Here is a 19,097-nt window from a genome sequence, read left to right on the forward strand (position 1 = left end):
TACTATTCTCTGGATTTTAAAATATCTGCCTACTCCTACTTCTCTCCTAACCATTATATGAATACAATATTAAGTCCTGATAAATAACTTTCTTTTTACAGCATACAATTTGATCACCTCCCCTATAAGACTCTTATTTGTCATCACAGGCTTAAAATAATTTTACATTCAACCATTCATTTCAAACATTTGTAAAATTTGACTTTTTTCTATCTGAAACTTACAAGTGCCTCAAGGTTGTCTAAATTATTGATTATGCAGCATAGTGACAATATGTACAGTGTTTACAATAGGTGTGAGACATCCAATGTACTTAACTACCATTTTCTTAAACTGCTTATCCTCTGTTGCTTGCCATTTATAATCTGCCAAATCTTCTAGTCCTTTGTTGCATGTATAATTTAAAACCATCTGTTCTATGTGCTCTTAACTATTTAAACATTTTTCACCTACCTACAATTCACATAAATGGCAGACATTCAATTCAGTCAAGCTTTCTATATAGCGTTTTACATAAAAAAATTCCAAGATAAATAACACAGCAAATAATACCAAAGAAGACTGCTACAGAGATAAAAACATACTACTACATACAATGTAAATTTTTATGTTAGACAAACCTTTTCAGTGTATTCAGAATTGTTTCTATTAGTTTTGGTTTTTTTTAGTTAATTGTAGTCAGTGTTTTTCCCCAACCCAGAAGACAAAGAGAATGCAAATTAAATACAGACAGTTTCATGTCCTTGTTAGAAGTAAATATGCTGACTGAAAATGACTACAGGAGACAGAATTCCACTTTCCCATTCAATTTACAGTACCTCTTATTTATATACCAGTCAGTGTATCATTAAGTTTGGTCATGTGACCAACCAAACTTCTGTGAGATAAAAAACTATTTTAGACAAGCAAATTAAAACAACACTAATTTTTATTGTTTATTTTTTCATAATGGCTGACAAAGAGCTTACAGCTTGAAGTTATAAAATATATTTTAAAATAAATTTTGCTTTTAAATACATTTTTGCCAATCGTTTAATATCTGCTACTAAATTTTAAAAGTATCCAGTATCTCCAGGTATTTTAATAGTTTTATCTTTCCAAAATGTAAGGAAATATGTAAAAAAAAATAGATTATTTAATTACAAAAGGGGATCTAGATAATCTAAAATAATTATACGTAAAATATTAACCAAGCCGATTAAAGAAAAATCCACAGCAGAGTGGAGTAAATGAGAAAGGAATATACTGATTAAAAATAACATTTGAAACCTTTAAAGAAAAAAACACGTAGACAAAAAGCTAGGTGAATACCAATGACACTATAAAAGTTTATACCATCTTTTTGCACATAATTTTCCACCTGTTACCAAAACGTAAAATGTGTAGACGCTGAGGGTTCATTTTGAGTGCAAGACCCCAAAATAAGCAACACAACTTATCTTTAACCAGTAAGTTACACGGTCCTTTAAAACCGGGAAAAAATTAGGTGAAAAATTTTCTCTTGGGAAAATTTCTCGATAAAGTTTACATGACGTCACTGGGCCCCCTGAACATTCCCTAAACTTTGAGTCTAATCCAGACACACTTTTTGCCTTTCTAGGGCTTCTTTCCCTTTCTCAAAAATAAAAAAAGGGAGACTTGGGAATAAAAATTGCCCAAGATGGCGAAACGCTTGTTGTTTAGAGGGCAGGAAAAAAAAAATGGAGGATATTGTAATATACACAAAGGGATAAATTTCAACAACTCGGCCAAGGACTGCAGCTGCTTCTCTCTTTATAAGGAAGCAACACACAAAAGATAAATACAGAGGGAGAGAAAAGAGAAAATCGCCCAAACAACAGAGCCAGCTCTTACTCTCCCAACACTTCCTTCCTTTCCCAAGTCCCAGTTCTGGGGTTCATGGAACTACTTTAACAGGAGGAAAGCCGCGAAAGAGAAAGGGGGGAGGGGAGCGACAAGAAGATTAAAAGAGCGAAGAAGAGTTGAGGGCTGGCGGTTGTTCCCGGGGAAGAACTGCTAGGAGACAGACATTACTGCAGGAAAAGCTGTGCTCCTCTAACCCTGTGTACAAGCATAGATCTTCCCAAGTATCCAGCTCTTTTCCCGGTCCCACCTGCCCCCATTACAACACCCCCCACCCCAGCCCATTTCTGTAAACTCTGGAGCTCCAAGCTACACAGAGAAAGCAAAAGAGGCCCGGACGGGGGGTGGGGGGGTGGGGGGGTGGGGTGGGGGTGCCAGGAGCAGATCAGCAGTCCTAAAGGGAAGAGGGGGCGGAGGCAAAAAAGGGCAGCAGTAGGCGGACTGGGGGGGTGGGGGGTATCTTGAAACTACCCCGGCAGGGATTGGGGGAGCAGCGTATACTCCGGGGTAGGAACGGCGATCGCAACAGCGCCAGAGGTTATCCTTTAAGAAGCAAAACTGTTGGTGGCAACCCGAGCGCTGGGAGCCGAGCGCTGGGAGCCGAAGGGAGGAGGAGGCGCGCAGCCCGGGCGGCCGAGCAGGGCGACCGGCACAAAGGAGGCGGACTGGCGGCGGCTGCGTCTGCCCGCGGCCCTGCTGCACCGAAGTCCCGCACTGGCAGCTAGGAATAAAGTTTACATTCTCCGGAGACCGCACCCCCCACCTCCCCCCCAGGACCGCGTCCTCCTCCCCCAAACTCCGCTCGGGACCCCGAGCACCGCCCCAGCCTTCCAGCCAGCACAACAAAGAGACACACCGACCGGCGAGGGTAAACAGCCGCGGAGGGCGAGCAGGGCGGGCAGGGCGAGCGCCTCGAGAGAAGCCACTCCGGAGTCCCCGCTCGCAAGAGCGTAGTTTCTCCTGTTCAGCTAACAACCGGCTTTGTAACATTTGGAATTTTCATCTTCACCCGCACCCCTCACACCCGAAGATTTTGAACTCACCTTTACTTTCAAACTGAGAGTTGCGGTGGATGAGATTTTTGCCTTCCCCAGATGGTTGAAGGTTACGACTTTTGTTTTTGGAAACCCTACCACCTCCTTATCGCGATTATTATTTTTGCAAGGAAAGTATAAAGAGAGTTGGAGTGGAGGTGAGATTTGTGATCGGGAAAGCCCTTGACTCCCTCCTTCTCCGCCTTCCGCCTCTCTCTGATTAGTTCCTATCCAGCAGCAGATTGAAGCAGGAGATGATTCTTCTCAAGGTTTGTTCAGCAGCTTCACTTCTAGGCGAAGGCTTCATGAACCAAGTGACGTCAACCAACAAGGCTTCTCTCTCTCTCCTCTCTCTAACAATGAAAGTTGCTGTTAACAAGGGAAAAAAGAGAGAGAATTGTTTATACCATTTCAGTTCCAATAATAAATGACCTATCAGCTCCTAAAGGAGCCAAGGGAGGGAGGGGGGTTGCTTCTTCCTCCCAAGAATACTGTAGCTTTGAGTTTGCAACCGATCCTTGTCCCAGGAAAAAGTTAAGAAACTTAATATTTTTTTCTTTCCAAAGTAGGACTCTAGAAAATAGGATTGGAAACCTAATTTAAAAAACGTAAACTGGACAATAAGGAGCATAGATTAACCATTTCCACCTAAACTTTTTTGTCTGTAAACTCAGAATTCGGTTGAAGTCTGTAAACCAACTAAATTAATATGCCAGGAATTCGTGGATGTTTAGAACTCGAAATAAAAAGCAGGACGCAGGATGGTCCCGGGATAAAACGCTGCTGCCCAAACACGGGCAAATTAAATTAGCAGTAGTGTTGATGCACGGAATTAAAATTTAAATATAACACGTTAAACCTGCAAAACGTTTTAAAGTTAGAAGTTAAAACTGTAAAAGGTAATCTCAATTGTAGTTTTTCCCTCCAATTTCTGAAGTCAAAGGGGGGGGGTAGCTAACTGTAGGAATTGAACACTTTTTTAAAAAAATCAAGTTAAAACTGGTAGCTCATTGCTCCATCTTTAAACTACACAGGAGGTATGCTTTTTGTCTACCCCCAGAATCTCCCAACTTTCTGTTGTTTACCCTTACATTTCTCCCTCACCCCCCAATCCCAACATCCTGAAACCAATGAAGTTAAAATAAAGGTGAAATACACCCTATTCCCTCCTGGGTACACAACCCATAGCTTCCTAAAAATGATTTTTAAAAAGCCATAACTTTGGCTAACGCTTTATTACACAAGAATATATATAATTTAATCTTTTTTATTGAGGTAGTGTTTTTTCCCCCAGAACACATTAAAGTCTCCAAGTTTATATAATTAAAAATTGCATGATTTAATTTTCAGGATGAAGAGCAAGTGAAAGGCAAGCCACAGAAGAATAACTTGACCATATATGTATATTTTGTACATACATTTGTGGATAAATGTATCTTAAAAGATGCTATTGTTTTATGTTTCCTCTTCAGCCACTGGCTGTGATTTTAATTGTGCTGGAGGATCTTCATTAGTATTAACACATGGGGAGATTTCACAAAGCTGCTTCATTAGGGGGGAAAAAAAAGCTTGGCAGACTAGGTCTTTTTGCATGCACTGAGAATGTCAGCCTTACCTCGGTCATTTGTAACATAATAAGTGCAAGTACAATGATTGCAATGCAGGAGCACTGGGGGAAGGGCAGAAATACTGCCTGCCTAATAGGGATATCTGAAAAAAAGGCTGCTCATTACACAGTAAAATGTATGCTAAAAATTAGTGAAGATGATGTCTCAGGAGACTGATGCTAAATAAATTAATGTGCTGATATGTTTTTAATTATTATTTTTGTAGTAGTTTATTTCGTTCTCAGGATTCACATTGAGCAGCAAAGCTGCGCTAGCACTTATTGATTTTTTTTCCCTGCCACATTCCCGGAATACAGATTTTAATCATTTCACTACACCACACTCAGTAATTTCATTAAAAACTGGAACCTTCCATCCCCAGAAAAGCATTTAATTTCAATGACATACAATTTCTCTCCTAGCAGAAAACTGTCTCTACAGTAAAAGCTGGCCTAAGGTTCAAATGCATAATTTAATCCTGAGTTTTCCATGCTCTGCATTCCTTTGAAGCTATAATTTGAGTAACTACCTAATAACTGTAATAAGGACAATAATTTCCTTATAATATATTATTAACTCATATTTAATTAACTCAGAGGCCAAGCTCTGTACATGTATGACTGGGTCAAGAGTTCTACAATCTCAAAATTCACCAATAATGTTCCAGAAGAAAAATATAGATTAAAATATAAGTGTGAATGCTAGCATTTAGATATTCCAGCCAAAATAATTAACAAAAAAAGTTCATGAGTTTTAAATAATAGCGGTCATTACTCAAACAGTATTTTAAAACATTTGGAAATAAACAAGGCAACTCACTGATATTTCTATATATAAAGAATTATTAATATTTCAACAATCCATTTCTGACAATTTAATCACTAGCATTACTTTTAAGAAAGTATTCAATTTTGAAAAAATTTTTTTAAAAAGGGCTAGATTCAAGTTGCCTCAATTTTTATACGGAATCCTCTCCTGAAATAAAGTTAAATGCACACTTGAGTAATTTGGAAAACTAAGGATACTTAAATACTTCAAATACATCAAAATAAGTTTCAATTTTAGGTTCCAGTAATATTTTGAAATGATATTGAGTTGAAGATGGTACTTTGTTTATTCAAACACTAGGTTTCATAAGGATATGTAATTTATATTGCCTGTTTTTAGAGAAGAAACCTGTGGGAAAAACATTTGATATAATAAAATTCACTTATTAAATTTTGAATATATACCTAATCAACAGAAAACACTGGGTACATTGGTAATAAAAGTGATTAACTTATATAAAAACTTATATAAAAATAAAAACTCATATTCAAAATTCCTATCATTCTTCTGGTTGATTTTAAAATCATAATCCAAAAAATGTTTTTAAGAGTATGTATATATAATTTCAAGTTGCAGCCATATATAACACAAAGTTGTCTTTTCCTTGGGTGAATGATAAAGTAACTTGTACAAAATAAGACTCAGTGTTGTCAGAATGTTGGAATAAAGCATAAAAGTCATGATAATAAAGAACTTGATTTTACTGTCTTTAAAATATTTAAAAACTATACTTATTATCAAAACTATACATTATTCCAATAATTTGAAAAATATTTTTGTAACACTCTTAAGGCTGAAATGCAGTTAAATGGAAATCAATAATTAACAAAATAGTTGATAAATGAAAAACTCAGATTAGCTAATATTCATAAGATGAATTTCTACATTTCAATAAAAAAGCTTTAATTGTGTATTTAAATATATATTTAAAATAATTTGGTGCTATTTGGTAGTTCAAATATATTAATTATCCAATTTATACCTTTAAAACTGATTTTTTAAAAAAAGTATACTAGAAATTTAAAACTGGATTATTCTAGTATTTGCTACCCTCTATGAAATTGTGCTTAAATTATTTTTTTAATATGATTCCTTCCCTTCTTTATGTTATCACATTTGATTGTTTCAAAGATTACAACACAGTCATAGAGTTGGAGGGTGGGGGAATAATTACTACAATTATAAAATAATTTGACTATGGTAGCACTTAGTTCTCTACCTAGAATAATCATCTAAATTAGTACTTCATCTTCAGAATTGCAAAAGAATTTAACAAACATCTTTTCTAATATTACTGATAATTATTTCTGAAATTCTATATAAGATATATACCTATCCCATGCTAATTATGCCATCACTATATGTAAATTGTTGCACTTCTTCTGTAAAGCAGCATCTATTTTTAAGACCAAGATAGAACTTCTCAAATAGGGAGATATAGAGATAAAGATGATTAGGTATCTAATTTATTACTATAGGTATTATACATGGATCTTCAAAGGATAAGGAATTGACATGTATGTACAGAGAACAAAGTCTAGGAAGGCTGATACAAAAAGCCAATATGAAAGATCTCAATAGTAGAACAAGCTGGCCACTGTCATGTCTTGTTTCAGTTTCAATCAGTACAAACTAATGAAGAGTTATTTGTTTTCATTCATTGAACAAACATTTGAGTGCTCACTATATGCTATGCACTCTGCTAGAGACTGGGAAAACATGAAAAGCTCACATTCTGGTGGATGTTGAAAGTGTGAAATTCCTGAGAGATTAGAGACTCACATAAATCACATTATAAAGATACAAATAATAAAGTTTTGCTAGAATAAAGAGGACGGGGCAAATAATTCTGACTTTGAGTCTAAAAAAAGCTTTATCAAAAGGATGTCATTTGAACTGCATCTCAAATACCGACAGCCTACCAGGCAATGCTTCGGAGGGGCAGATCCTAAGTAAAAGAAGCTGTAAGTTTAAATAAAAAGAGCTACTAAGCCTGGTGTCCATCCACTAATGAGAAGTTCACCGAAACAGGAATATTCATTGTGAGGTATGGAATACCAGGGATGAAGAAGGAAAAGGAGGGTAGGACCTGAGAGTGAAAGGCCTAAGATACCATGGTAAGGTGACTGAATTTATCCTGAGCGCCAACAAAAGTCAGCAAAGGAGTGACATGATCAACCTTGTTTTTAGGGAGCAACAACTATGTAGGCAGTGCAAATGATAAACTGTAGTATGACCAAAGTGCTAAACAGTTCATGAGAAAGATAGTGAAGGACAGTGGCACTGGAGATTTAAAGCCAGATGTTTTTGAGGTAAAATGTGGATTTGGTGACCAACTGAAAACAGAGGGAGTTAAGGGAGAGGAAGGACTGAAAGAAGACTACAGGGATTTCTGGCTTAAAAAACTGGATAAGTGCTGGAGTCATTAAGTAAGATCCAGAATATATAAGAGAATACAAATCATAAAATAGTCATGAATTAGAACTTAAATTTATACTTTATAAGGCCATTTTTAATGGGATTATCAAAATCTACCAGAAAGTTTTTTTTTTAAATATACATACCCAGGCCCAATATCCAGAGATTCAGTAGGTCTGGGGTGGAAAGCAAGTATTTCTTCTCCTTTAAAAAAAAAAAAAAAACTCTGACAGTGCTTCAGATAAAGACTCCTGATTAAGAACAGTGTTATAAGCATAAAATTGATTATAAAATTCTTTTGGAATAAAAAGGAAAAAAAAAACAAGAAAAGCCCTGAAAAAGAAGAGCACTGAAAGTGTGTGGGGCAATCTCATATCAGATATTAAAATACACTATATATGTAGCCTTTATAATTTACAGCTGGCATTGGCACCTGAGAAAAAGATCAATGAAACACAATAGAAAATTGAGAAATCTACCCAAATGCATATGAAAATTTAACATAGATAAAAGCTGTATCTCAAAGCAGTGAGGAAAAAATTGACTTTTTAATAAGTGGTGTTGGGATCTGGGTAGTCATAGGAGATGAATTTGGATCTATTCTAAGGATAAGTTTTAAAAACAGATACTTCAATGTAAAAATTTGAACCACACAAGTACTAGAACTTATGGGTCAATTCCTCTATAACTGGAGAGTAGGGAAAACATTACTCGCAATGGTCAAAACTAGATGCAATAATGTGAAATACTGGCAATACATAAAATACATTCAAATACATAAAACTAAAAAGGTTTTATATAGCACTTAAAAAAAAGGTTTTATATGACAAAAAATAAATAAATACCACAAGCTAAGTACAATGACAAATGAGAAACTCAAAAAATATTGTAACTTATATGAGACAATCCAATAACCCTATATATAAAGAGTATCTAAAAATGAATAAAAGACCAACAGCCTGAACAGACATTTTACAGAAAAAGGCAAATGTCCCTTAAATAGAAATACTCTCAACCCTGCTCATAAGAGAAATGCAAATTAAGAATCACTGAAATATTATTTCTCACCCAACGAATTGGCAAAAATCCAAAAATTTAACAACACAACCTGTTAGTAAGGCACTTATGAGAAAAGGACCACTCTCAAATACTGCTTGTTGAAATGAAAAATGGAAAAAACCTCAACAACAGAGAATCTGACAGTATCTAGCAAAGTTACATATGCATTTTTTTTTTTTGACTAGCAAAACCCATTTCCAGGAATCTGACCTACACGGACGAAAATATAAAATCGATATATAAATATATATATATAAGAAGATATTCACTAAAGCATTGTTTATTATAGGTAAAGTTTGGAAATAACCCAAATGTTCATCATAGGGAAATGGTTGAATTAATTAGGGTACACACACACAGTGGAGTACTATGCAATTTTTAAAAATGAATGAGGAATGTATATAATATGAAGTATTTCACAACCACAGTATATAATAAATTAAAAAAAAAAGCAAGGTGGAGAAAAACTTCTATCGTATGCTACCATTCATCCAAATATTTATTTAATTTTTTAAATGAAAGGAAAAATCAAAACCTTAAAAAACATGGTTACCTATAAGAAGAAAGGGAACAGGTAGAAAAGATAGAATAGTAGGAAGTTTTCTCATAAAACTGGTTTTGTAGATGTGATTTTGGAACCATATAATTTACATAATTATAAAACAAAAACAAATTAAATTTTAAAACACTCCCATCAAAATGAAAGCTAAATGGGGCGCCTGGGTGGCTCAGTCGCTAAGCGTCTGCCTTCGGCTCAGGTGATGATCCCAGAGTCCTGGGATCGGGCCCCACATCAGGCTCCCTGCTCCGCGGGAAGACTGCTTCTCCCTCTCCCACTCCCCATGCTTGTGTTCCCTCTCTCACTGTGTGTCTCTCTCTGTCAAATTAATAAATAAAATCTTAAAAAAACAAAAATGAAAGCTAAATGAAATAAATAAACTTAATTGTATATGGAGTTCCATACAGAGACTATTCCAAGTGACTTTACATATGATAATTTTTATCTTATTTTATTTATTTATTTTTAAAGATTTTATTTATTTATATGACAGAGAGAGACACAGCGAGAGCAGGAACACAAGCAGGGGGAGTGGGAGAGGGAAAAGCAGGCTTCCCACGGAGCAGGGAGCCTGATGTGGGGCTCAATCCCAGCACACTGGGATCATGACCCAAGCCAAAGGCAGATGCCCAACGACTGAGCCACCCAGGTGACCCCATTTAATAATTTTTAAAAACCACACACAAACACAGTAATTTAACAGTATATCTCTCATAGGATATAAAATAAGAAAAATAACTTTAAAGCAGCAACAACAAAACAAGAACTTAAATTGTTATCACTAACCGTATTCTTGCGGCCTAAATTGGTGCTGTTATTTTAATATTGTTGCATGCATAGTCTGAGAAAAAGCAAATGGATGTTTTGCAAAAAGCAAAGTTGGTATTTTTAAAACTTAATTTTTGCTATGTGACAAAAAAGAAACAGATATAAAATGAATGAGTTACATAAAAACTCTCTGATCCTGAATTAGATGTATGAAGAACTCATTACATATTTTATATTTAAAAATACATACTTCCTAATTCTGCCCATTATAAAAGCCTAAGAAACAGACTATTGCAGTAGCAACAAGCCCACACCTGTGTACCAATATTATGGCCTCTAAATACTATTTGCCCCTGAAAAGAATTCCTTGATGCCAATGCTGACTCCAGGTTTGGGATAGGAAATGTTCAAGATAAGCCCAGAATACCCTATTACACCATTAACCATGAAAACTATCAAGGCATCAGGGACGTCTGGGTGGCTCAGTCGGTTAAGCATCTGCCTTCCCTTCAGGTCATGATCCCAGGGTCCTGGGATCGAGTCCTGCCTGCATCAGGCTCCCTGCTCAACGGGGAGCCTGGGCTTCTCCCTCTGCCTGCTTCTCCCCCTGCCTGCTTGTGGTCTCTCTCTCTCTCTGACAAATAAATAAGTAAAATCTCTCTCTCTAAAAAAAAAAAAAAAATATATATATATATATATATATATATATATATTATTAAGTGCCTGGGTGGCTCAGTTGTTTAAGCATCTGACTTGATTTTGGGTCAGGTCCTGATCTCAGGGTTGTGAGATCCAGCCCCCAGAGAGGGGCTCCCACACTCAGTGCAGAGTCTGCCTGAGATTCCCTCTCCCTTTGCCCCTCCCCCGCTCACGCGCTCACTCTCTCTCTCTCAAAAACAAAACAAACCAAAACTATCAAGATTATTGGCATCACGTTAAAGGGCTGGAGAACCAATTTAAAGAAGACAACTTGAAGTGACTCCCACTGGCCAAAGATGAGACAATTTGAACATTGTTAAGACTAACTACAATGGATTGAAACAAAAATATACCTTTTTTAAGAGAGGGAGTGGGGAGGGGCAGAGGGAGAAGGAGAAAGACAATCTTAAGCAGGCTCCATGCTCAGCAAAGAGTCCGACTGGGGGCTTGATCTCACAACCCTGAGATCATGACCCAGGCTGAAATCAAGAATCAGACGCTTAACCAACTGAGCCTCCTAGGCACCCCAAAACATAAATATATCTTTTTTTTTTTTAAGATTTTATTTATTTATTTGACAGAGAGAGACACACAGTGAGAGAGGGAACACAAGCATGGGGAGTGGGAGAGGGAGAAGCAGGCTTCCTGCTGAGCAAGGAGCCCGATGTGGGGCTAGATCCCAGGACCCTGGGATCATGACCTGAGCCAAAGGCAGACGCTTAATGACTGAGCCACCCAGGTGCCCCTAAATATATCTTTTCTAAAAAATATTTTATTTATTTGAGAGAGAGTGAAAGCAACATAGATCACAGAGGGAGAGAGAGAAGCAGACTCACCACTGAGTAGAGAGCCCAATGTGGGGCTTGATCCCAGGACCCTGAGATCATGATGGCATCATCTGAGCTGAAGGCAGATGGCCGACTGAGCTACCCAGGTGCCCCAAATATATCTTAATATGTAAATTTATAATGATACTTTTTTTTTTTTAAGATTTTATTTATTTATTTGACAGAGAGAGACGTAGTGAGAGAGGGAACACAAGCAGGGGGAGTGGGAGAGGGAGAAGCAGGCTTCCCACGGAGCAGGGAGCCCGATGTGGGGCTCGATCCCAGAACCCTGGGATCATGACCCGAGCTGAAGGCAGACACCCAACGACTGAGTCACCCAGGTGCCCCTAATGATACATTTTAAAAAACATAATTTTTCATCTTTGAATGATGCTAGGGAACCAACTCATAATTTTGAAAACTGGTAAATAAAGGAAACAAAAATTTACTCAACATTTCCTATCAAATGTACGTTAGGGAGCCTAATTTGAAATTGTGTTGAAATATATACTGATATATATCTGTGTGTGTGTGCGTGTGTATAAGATAGATAGATTTCAACATTAGATTTTTTTTTACAAAGGAAATTTAAAAATGTTACTGGCCTGTACTAAGAGATCAAGAGTCATATGCTCTACCAACTGAGCCAGCCAGGCACCCCTTGATTCAGTTCTTAAAGGAAGTAGTGAAAATTGTGCTTAGGAATGAATCTGGGTCCTTAAGTATATATTTTTCAAAATGCTGTGAAAATAATTGAGCAGTGATTATAAAACTCTGGTTTTTCACTTGAAACATGTTGACTGTAAAGTGGGAAGGTAGTCACATGAATTTTTGAAATCTGATAGGAGATAAAAAATATTTCTTCCTGGGGTACCTGGGTGGCTCAGTCGGTTAAGCATCCGACTGGATTTTGGCTCAGGTCAGGATCTCAGGGTTGTGAGATGGAGCCCCATGTCATCTGCTCTCAGCGCAGAGTCTACTTGTCCCTCTCTCTGCTCCTCCCCATACTCTCTCTTTATCTCTCAAAAATAAATAAATAAATCTTTTAAAAAATATATTTCTTCCTAACCCAGAAAAGACCACTTCTGTGATTTCAGAGGGCTTGCCCAAATGGCATGCGTCAGTACCTTGAATAGTTTGAAACTCTCCTTCAGGGCAAAATTATTAAAAACAATATATCAAAATAAACCATAAGGCAAAGAAGGCTTAATCACTATGGGATTGACTCATACGCATCTTTCTTTTTTTTTTTTTTTTAAGGTTTATGTATTTATTTGTCAGAGAGAGAGAAAGCGCACAAGCAGGGGGAGAGGCAGAGGGAGAAGCAGACTCCCCGCTGAGCAGGGAGCCCAATGCAGCGCTCAATCCCAGGACCCTGGGATCATGGCCTGAACTAAAGGCAGACGCTTGACCGACTGAGCCACCCAGACGTCCCATACACATCTTTCTTCCCCCCATCTCCACCCAGAAAAAATAATCTAATGTGTACTCATTTTACTTTGAATACCTTTGTTAGAGTATTCATCACACTGTATCAGATATTTTAGGGTGTTCACATCTCTCAATTGGATTGTGAATTCCTTGAAGTCTAGTAATTGTGGTCCTCCCCAACAGAGGTGTGGTGGTAAATCTGGGAAATTTTTTGAATAAATTTCAAATAATAATAAAATATACAACACTGTATTGTAAAATCCATATAGCCAGTTGATTCTCACAGAATACTTTGATTTTACCAAACTCATGTGTCTGTAGCTCTATTTGTAGCCAACCTATAGTTGAAGTTGAAGAATGTAGTTCTTACATAAATGGCCATTGATACTTTTGTTTAAGTAAATGAGTAAGACGAAAATGAAAAAAAACAACAACTTTTTCATCAGTGATGTGAGGGACTTCTTGCTAATTTGTTAATAGTTTTCAAATATTAGAAGATTATTATTTTGGGGTCCCTGGCTGGCTCCGTTGGTAAAGTGTGTGACTTTTGATCTCAAGATGGTGAGTTCAAGCCCCACGCTGGGCATGGAACTTACTTTAAAAAAAGAAATAAATAAAAATAAAAACTGAATCAGATCAGTCCATGTTGTTTACAGATAATTGTGCCCTGGGAATAATGCAATATGAGAAATAATATTCAGGTGTCAACTCTTTAACTAGTAGAGTAATGTTGTTCCTTGTCCAATAGTTTTTATTCCATCAATATAGATTCCAATATACCTTTTCCAGAAAATTTTTTGGCTCTCAAAATAATTATGATCCAAATTTTTAAAATTTCCTCCCCTTTAGCATGGTTTTTCAGCAATTTTTAAAAAAAAAAAGAAGTTGTCAAGAACTTCACCCTCATAAATGAACTGCATATAAGGTAAAAAGTTCATTCATACTCTTCACATAAAAGGTTTCATCCAACTGTAAAGCCCAGTATCTATTAGCATGCACATGTTAGAGTAATTGTGCTTTCATACTGTTTATCATTGATATTATAGTGTCCAAATGTATCACATTAAAGGAATTTTGCCAATAGTTGATTCTGACTTGTTGCCAGACATAATATTTATTATTTTGCTGCTGGTTTAATAAACTTGGCAACTGTATGGTTTATAACTGCTTTTGCTCTGAGGAGTGCAACACTGAATTAATACTTCCTTAGCTTTAGTGTCTTCTCCACTTTTAGAGACAAAAATACTGGAAAGCAATATTTTGTGTTTATTCTGGAAAGCTTTTACTATTTTACCAGAATTGTTTACCAAAAAATGTCATTAATTTTTTTTTAAAGAGAGTCAATGACATTAAAATATCCCTAGCCCGAATGAATTCAAATTACTTTTTATAACCTTACTCTTTCCCCCTATATATTTATAACCCTTCTCCCTCTCTCCCATTCTTCACTGAAGAGAGGCAATCCAAAAGAGGGAGAAAGATTATCCTATAAGAAGCAAAACAAATGACAGAAATCACCTGGAAACAAGGTAATATAAGCTGGATCTTTAAAAATGGCAAAAATTAAACTTATGAACAGTGAGCTACTTAGCATGGCTAAACTATGAGGGGAGGGAGACAATTCAGATGGAACTTTTTTTTTTAAGTAATCTCTACACCCAATGTGGGGCTCAAACTCATGACCGCAAGATCAAGAGTCCCATGCTCTACTAATTGAGCAAGCAGGTGCCCCTCAGCTGGAGCTTTTGTTGCAGGTTTTATGTGCAGCTTTTGTTGGAGGAATTAAGTTGAATTAATTGAGATTTTCTTGGAGGTTCATCTTAAATACTTAGAGGAGGAAACCTATCTTTTTTTCATAGGGAGACAGCCCTTGGGATTCAGATCATTCCCTTAGTTCGGGAGTCTTGAAGCCTCTGTTTCTGCCAAGAAACCATCCCTATCCTTCGCTTTTCACCTTTCAGTCATCTCTTCCCAGCAGCTGTTTCTATTTCTGCATAGTAAGAAAGAGAAAAATGTAAGGAGACACTATTCATCTATTCTTCTACTATTATAGGCGTATTAATGATGAATCTCAAGATCATCATTAATCTTGAGATCGAGATAGCTTTTGGGGACTAGATGTGAGGTTGGGCACCACACTATGCTTCAGCAAATCTTCTGTTTCTTTCCTTCTTTTGAAATGTATTATATAGGATTCTATCCTGTTTCTCATTTCTGGTTACTGCTGGTGAACATTTTGTTTTGTTTTGGCTTTTCCTTCCTTTTTTTAAAAATTTTTGTAGCTCATATCATTAAGTGTCAGAAGAGTGAAATTCTGTAGCTTCTTTCTACTATCTTTACACAAAAAGTCTCTTAACTGAAAACATACTTAATTAGAAGTATATTAATTATTTTAGATGGTAATGACATGTAATAACAAAGCTTAAATCTAGAGGAATTTTTTTTCTACTGAAATCCTTTCATATATCCTTTAATCACTACACTATGCCATGTCTTTTCTTTCATTCAGTCATTTCATTGTTCCAGAAATATTTATTGAACATCTATTATATCTCAGGTCCTAGTATAGGTGCTAGGGATACAGCAGTGAAAAAAGTAAACCTGCCTCATGGGGCTACTTTCTTGTAGGGAAAGAGAAGTTATAAACACACAAGCAAACACACAGTATACACCAGGGTCAGGAAACTTCTTTCAAAGGCCAAACAATAAATGTTTTAGGCTATGTGGGCCATGTGTCTCTGTTGCAATCTCTCAACTCTGCTTTTGTAGTGAAAAAACCAGCCACAGGCAATGTGTAAAAAAAAGTGGGCATAGCTGCCTTCTGAGAAAATTTCATGTACAAAAACAAGTGGTATGTAAGGTTTAACTCACTGGCCATAATTTGCAGACTCCTGTTATATATATATTTTTAAAGATTTTTATTTATTCATTTGAGACACAGTGATAGAGAGCATGAGCAGCGGGAGAAGCAGAGAGAGAGGGAGAAGGAGGTTCCCCGCTGAGCCAGGAGCCGGATGTGGGGCTCAATCCCAGGACCCCAGGATCATGACCTGAGCCAAAGGCAGATGCTTAACCATCTGAGCCACCCAGGTGCCCCAGATGCCCGTGATATATGACTATGACAAATATTATGGAGAAAAAATAGTAGAGGCAAGATGTATAAGAAGTTCTAGGAATGGTGAAAAAGGGCCCACTAATAAGATATTTGAGCAAAAACCTAAAAAGAAGTGAGTGAATAAGGCATGTAGACATATAGGGGCAGAGCTTCCCAGACAGAGGGAACAAGATTTGCAAACGCTTAATTTGTTTAAGAATAGTATATAGGCTGGGCGCCTGTGTGGCTCAGTCGTTAAGCGTCTGCCTTCGGCTCAGGTCATGATCCCAGGGTCCTGGGATCGAGCCCCACATCGGGCTCCCTGCTCAGCGGGAAGCCTGCTTCTCCCTCTCCCACTCCCCTGCTTGTGTTCCCTCTCTTGCTGTGTCTCTCTCTCTGTCAAATAAATAAATAAAATCTTAAAAAAAAAAAAAAAAAGAACAGTAAATAGGCTAATGTGGTCAAGAAGAGCACCAAGAGATAAGGTCACAGAGTGCCATTAATGGTGCCATATTTTGTAGGGCTTTTAGGCCATTATAGAAAGACTTCGGATTTTCACCCTACCTAGGAAACCACTAAGTGGTTTTGGGCAAAGAAATGACATAGTCTGACTTACCTTTGGAAAAAGATCTCTCGTGCTTCAGTGTCAGAACAGACTTTACCAGAACAAGAATAGAAGTTAGGAGACCATATAGAAGATTGCTAAAAAATCCAACCAGGGGATGATAATACTAAGCTTAAAATTGATGGTAGTGATTGAAGTAGGAGAAAGTGGTCAGATTCTGAATATATTTTGAAGGTAGGTCGAAAGCATCTGTTGGTGGATTGGATATGTGCTATAAGAGAGAGGAATAAATAATGACTCCATAGATTTTTGTCTTCAGGAACTAAAAAACTAAAGTTAGCACTTATTTACATAAACATACTGCAAAAGTGCTGCTTTGGGTAAAGGGGTTGGGGTCTGGTATAAATCAATAGATTGGTTTTGTACTTGTTAAGTTGTACATGCTAACTAAACACTCAGGTAAAAGATGTTAAGTACAAAGATGGCTATATAAGTTTGGAGTTTAGGGGAAAGGTCTAAGGCTAGAGATACAAATTTGGAAGTTACTTCCTTATAGTACTTAAAGTGTTGATAGTAGGGGTGCTGAGTCGGTAAAGCATGTGACTATTGATCTCAGGGTCAGGAGTTCAAGCCCCATGTTGGGGATAGACCCTACTTGAAAAAAAAATAAAAATGAATGAATGAATGTTGATAGGATTTAAAATATGAAATGGTTGAGATCACCAAAGAGTAACTGTAGACAGGCTAAAGCCCTGTGGGACTGCAATACTTAGAAGTTGGATATAAGAAGAAAAACTAAGGAAGGAAATTAAATAGGAGTGGCCCAAAAAATGAATGAAAAACCAAGACTAATGTTGTAAACATCAAGTAAAAAACATGTTCAAGGAGGACATAGTAATGAATTTTCAACTGCCATTCATAAGTTGAGCAAAATAAAGATTACAAATTGATAATCGGGTTTGCAACAAAGACATCACAGCTGTTTTATTGAAGTGGTTAAAAAGATCTTTAAAAATCATCTTTCAGTTAAGGAGTATGTCTTTTTTTTTTTTTTTTTCTACAGGGGATGGGAAGTATTTACTTTCTAAGCCCCTGGAAATGTGAAAATTTCTTTATACCTCCTTCGAAAATGAAAGACAAATCAGTTGAACACAAAATTCTTAAATCAATCTTTTCCCTAAATGTTTCTTCTATTTCTTATAGAATTTACTGTTATAGAGAAAGTTGAACCCATTCAAATGAGCCTGAAACATGTAAAGATTTTTTTTTTAAGATTTTATTTTTAAGTAATCTCTACACCCAACACGGGGCTCAAACTCAGGACTCCAAGATCAAGAGTCACATGCTCTACTGACTGAACTAGCCAGGTGCCCCAAGATTTCTTAATAATTAATGTATATTAAATTTTATTTCCTTATAAGAATCATTACTCTTCTGAGTGTTTATTCTTCTTATTATAATTCAAAAATACTGTCAGGTAGATTTATGAATGGTTCTCATCTTTGTTGATTCTTCGTAGATTATGCAAAATTATTTAACTGGAATTATTAGATTAAAAAATCTTATTAAATATTTTTGATTTTTCCTCATTTGCCAGTTGCTTATTTTGTAACTTATCTAAGTTAGATATGCTTTAAAAATACTATCATTTCCATATTTTCTTCTTTTTCTCTGCTTACAGGGTAAACTCAAAATCACATCAGTGATTTGTCTGCATGATAATTTGGGTACATACTGCCACTAATACAGATTTAAATTCTATCAGCAAAATTTTAATTTCCTTGAAATCTTGCCTGATATCACTCAACACTCTTTTTATCCAATCTTAACATTTTCCTATTGTACTTTGGGTTTTCTGCTCAACTTTTATCAAGATCATACTTACTCTCTAACCTTGTAGCAGAAATTAAAAATGTTTATAAAATTTTCTTCTAATTTTTAGTTTTATATTCTTTCTTTGATTTTGGGGTTAATGTTCATTTTCTCTTCTTCTGTAATGTTTTCCATAGATTGCTTAATGACTGTTTTCTATTTCTTTCACTTTAATGAGGTAATATCTATAACAATTTAGTGCTTGGCATAGGCTATTTTAGACTTTCCTTGTGCACACTAAGTCAAAGACAGGTTCTCAGATTTATAGCTGGATATAGATATATATGTCATACCTATTTAGGTATGTATATATGAGTTTGTGAATGTGTATAGCTTATCATTTAATTCCCAGTATCAAACAGGACTTAATCAGGTTGGAATGGTCTAGGGATCAGGTCAATCCACCAAAAATCTATTGACTAAAAGCTAACATTCTATTTACTGAATGATTGATTTGTTAAATATATCAAATT

The 19,097-nt window shown here is 36.3% G+C and overlaps 1 protein-coding gene across 23 annotated transcripts in view; it reads right to left on the minus strand.

Moving 5' to 3' along the window:
- Window positions 1–19,097, minus strand: part of BAZ2B (bromodomain adjacent to zinc finger domain 2B) — a 381,813-nt gene that overhangs the window by 304,866 nt on the left and 57,850 nt on the right. For 22 of the 23 annotated variants that reach the window (XM_078070865.1, XM_078070858.1, XM_078070860.1 and 19 more), the window contains exon 3: window positions 2,907–3,266. The gene's annotated coding sequence lies outside the window, so the exon portion shown is untranslated. Of the gene's footprint in view, window positions 1–2,906; window positions 3,267–7,896; window positions 7,955–19,097 lie in introns of all 23 variants that reach the window. The other variant, XM_078070852.1, reaches the window with a different exon arrangement.

Source organism: Halichoerus grypus, chromosome 4 (assembly GCF_964656455.1).
Source record: "Halichoerus grypus chromosome 4, mHalGry1.hap1.1, whole genome shotgun sequence".
Taxonomy (NCBI): Eukaryota; Metazoa; Chordata; class Mammalia; order Carnivora; family Phocidae; genus Halichoerus; species Halichoerus grypus.